Raw genomic sequence first — 4225 nt, forward strand, 5'->3', positions numbered from 1 at the left:
CAGAAAAAAAAAAATTCTTGAACTACAAGGAAGAATTAGCGAGATTTATGAAGCCAGTAGCTCATAAAACAAGGATGGGATGCCATGAAGAAGGAACATTCAGGAATACAAATGAAGCTCCTGAATATGAAAAAAAAATGGCAAAGTAAAAAAAAGACTGATAAAGTGAAAAAAAAAAAACAACCACTCCCAAAACACAACATTCCCAGAACGTTAAACAAACAAAAAAAGACAAAAGGATGAAAAGTAGCATTTAAGACTCAGCATTTATGTTCCAGAAGGAGAGAAGAGAGGAATTGAAGGAGAAATCAGGTGTTACAGAAAGACGTGAATAAATTATTTTTTTAAAAAAATCACAAAACATTTTTAAGCCCTGGCTGGTTTGGCTCAGCAGTTAGAGCGTCAGCCCAGGGACAGAAGGGTCGTGGGCTTGATTTCCGGCCAAGGACAGGTATCTCGGTTTCAGAGTCCTCCCATGCCCCAACTTTTGGGAGGCAACCAATCAATGTGTCTCTTTCACAACGATGTTTCTCTTTGTCTCTCTCTCCCCCTCCTCTCCTTCCTTTCCCCTCTCTAAAAAAAAACACATTTTTTTTTTTTCAAAATCTGAAGGAAGTCTCATGTCTGCAAAACATGATAAATTAAGCAAGATCCAGGATAGAAATGTCATCATAAAGTTTCAAAACACCAAGTTTAAAGAGACCCTTAAAAGATTCAGTGCAAAAGGGCAATAAACAGACCACCAATAAGGGAATGAGGATCCAACTGTCATAATAATTATTATCAGTAATATTAGGTGTCAGAAGACAATGAAAAAATTTCTTCAAGACTCTGAGAATTCTAGATTCAAACCTGGTAGATTTCTATACCTGGTTAAATTAATGCAAAGGAAAAACAGATATTTTCAGACAAACACTCAGAAATTTACTACCTTCATGAACTATTTCTGAGAAAATTACTTGAGATAAATGTCTACAAAATAAAATAAATAAGAAAGAAAAAGACATGGGATCCATGAAGGAATTGTCAACCCCTGGATTACCTCTTGCAATGAGTCCACATTGGAGCAGAGAATGGAAAGCTGTGGAAGAAATACCTCAGGGGAAAAAAGGAGATTGTGATGTTAATTTTACAGAGAAGTAAATATAACCCTAGCACACTATTTTGCTCTGCAGTGAGCAATATATACAAACCAATGTAATCCTAATAGTTATTTTTCAACTTTTAGAACCAAACCACAGTCAAGACAGACAATTATAGTTACAGAATAAAAGGAAAAATAAATCTAACAGTTTATAGCAACATTATTCATGATAGCAAAAACAAAGTGGAAACAACCAAAATGTGTATCAACTGAGATGCAGAAACAAAATGTGGTGTAGCCATATCCTGGGATATTATTCAGCCAGTAAAAAGAAATGAAATAATGATACACGCCAAAACTTGGATAAACATCAAAAACATGCTAAGTGAAAGAAGCAATATGGAACCACATAGTGTATGGTTCCATTCATATGAAGTGTCTAGAACAGATAAACCTATAAAGACAGAAAACAGATTAATGGTTGTGTAAGGCTGGGGAAATGAGGAGTGACTGATAACAGGAATGGTTTTTTTGGGGGGGTAATAAAAATGTTCGAAATTTATATTATGGTGATGGCTGCATAACTCTGTAAAAACGATTAGATTGTACATGCTTTTTTTTTTTTAAATAAAGTTGGGAGGTGAAAGAGGTACAGAGAGGTGAAAAAAAGAATTGAAGTGATAATACCCTTATCTTACTTATTGAGAAGTTGAGACAATGCTGAAAATGGGCAAAATAAAAAATAGAGGTTTAGGTGAACAATTTAAAGTATAATAGGTAACCAAGAGAATTAAAAAATAATAGATCAAAAATTGGAGAGAAGAATAGAAGTGGGAGGAGATATTAGTGGGCTAAGTCTCTGTCTTTCGTATTTCAGGTGGCATATACTATCTAAAGTTGGTAAAATAAAAACTAGAGACATATGCATATTATTTGGAGTTTTGGAAGTAACCCCAATTATAATAAAAGGTAGCTGCCTCTGGGGAATGAAAGTGAGATGGAGAGGAAGACTAGATGTTTCATTACAAGTGCTTTAACATATCTGTTTGTTTTGTTTTACCATGGGCCTGTAGTGCTTTGATTAAAGCGAAAAGAAAAAAAGACTAATTATAACATTGAAAAACAAAGGAAACTATTTACATGGCTTTCAAATATGCTCTCTTGTATGAAAATACATGTTTCCAATCCTCAACTGGACAATTAATTACAGGCCAAGTTAAAATTTCTGTAATGAAACCAATGTCCGAATACTGCGTTCTTCCATAGAGCCTGTAACACTGCCACCTTGTGACAGAAAAGGCAACTTTATTTATGTAGAAATTATATATTTATTTATATAATTCACCTGGTTCAAAATTTAAAAAATTTTAAACACATGTGATTAAAAAGTCTCTCTCCATCCCTGTTCTTCACAAATCCAGTTCCTATCCATAAAGAATCAAATGTTAATAGTTTCCTGTGTATATTCTTCCAAAAAATATTTTAAGCATATTCAAGCAAATATGTATATATTAACACAAATAGAATAGTATCTGTAATTATATATTTTGATTTTTCAGTCTTTTACTATTTTAGAAATTTTTCTATATCAATACACAAAGATTCTTCCTTATTAGTAAGTGTAAAATATTTCATCATATGAATGTCGATTGATTTAACCAGTCCCTTATTGATAGTTAATTCAGCCTTTTGATTTCTCAAATGATGCTGCAATTAATAAATTTGTACGTATGCCATTTCTCACATTTTGGGAAGGGTACCTGTATTTATAATTTTGAGAGATTTTATCAGATTCCTCATCACTAAGTTTATATTCCAAACAGCAAGACATGAGTGTACTGTTTTCCTATTCCAATGACAAGTTAAAGACTCTTCTGATCTTTAACAATCTGGCTGGAACCATGGAGGGTGCAAAAGAAAAAAAGAAGGTTCCTACTGTGCCAAAAACCCTTAAGAAAAAGTGAAGGAATGTCTCAGAGATGAAGATCAAGTGCCTGAGAAGTTTGACCAAAAGATACTTTGAAAGACAAGGAGGAAGCTTATCTATGAAAAAGCTAAGCACAATCACAAGGAATACAGGCAGATGTACAGAACTGAGATCAAATGGCTAGGATGGCAAGAAAAGCTGGCGACTTCTATGTGCCTGCGAAGCCCCAATTGGCACTTGTCATCATAGTTAGAGGTATCAATGCTTTGAGCCCAAAGGTCCGAAAGGTACTGCAGCTTCTTCCGCTTTGCTTCAACGGTACCTTTGCAAGGCTTAACAAGGCTCCCATCAACATGCTGAGGATTGTGGAACTCTATGTTGCATGGGGGTACCTAAACCTGAAGTCAGTAAATGAATTAACCTGCAAGTGCAGTTATGGCAAAATCAAAAGAAATGAATTGCCCCGACAGATAACACATTGATTGCTTGATCTCTTGGTAAATATGGCATCATCTGCATGGAGAATCTGACTCGTATATTTGCAGCCCAGATGGTTCTAAATTGTATATTTGTGGCTTAAACAGCATCATTAAAATACTGTGGACAGATGCATCCACAGATTTTGCTTACTTGGTTCTTTGCCCATTCTTCTCATTCTTTACTTTCCTGAATATGGTTCAGGTACAATTTATTCACCTCCTCCTATTTTGTCCACAGCTTTTTTTTTTTTTTTTCTCACCCAAGGATATTTTTCCATTGATTTTTAGGGAGAGTGGAAAAGAGAGGGAAAGACAGAGAGAAACACATCTACTGATTGCCTCCTGCAGTAGCCTTGACCAGGGCCGTGGCCAGGGAGGAGCCTGCAACCAAGATACGTGCCCTTGACTGGAATTGAACCCGGGACCTTTGGTCTGCAGGCTGATGCTTTATCCAGGGGTGGGCAAACTTTTTGACTCGAGGGCCACAATGGGTTCTTAAACTGGACCGGAGGGCCGGAACAAAAGCATGGATGGAGTGTTTGTGCCTCAGATTGTCAAACTGCAGCGGGAAGGCCGGGGAGGGTTGGGGGGCAGGAGGTAGGGGGGTAAGAGATCAACTAAAGGACTTGTATGCATGCATATAAGCATAACCAATGGACATAAGACACTGGGGAATAGGGGAGGCTAGGGGACTGTCTAGGGCGGGGGGATAAAATGGACACATATGTAATACCC

General features: G+C 36.5%; 1 pseudogene; it reads left to right on the forward strand.

Annotated features, from left to right (window-relative positions):
* Nucleotides 1–2979: 2979 nt before the first annotated feature.
* LOC132229143 (large ribosomal subunit protein uL30-like) lies at nt 2980–3591 on the forward strand (annotated as a pseudogene).
* Nucleotides 3592–4225: the final 634 nt, after the last annotated feature.

This window comes from Myotis daubentonii, chromosome 3 (assembly GCF_963259705.1).
Source record: "Myotis daubentonii chromosome 3, mMyoDau2.1, whole genome shotgun sequence".
Classification (NCBI taxonomy): Eukaryota; Metazoa; Chordata; class Mammalia; order Chiroptera; family Vespertilionidae; genus Myotis; species Myotis daubentonii.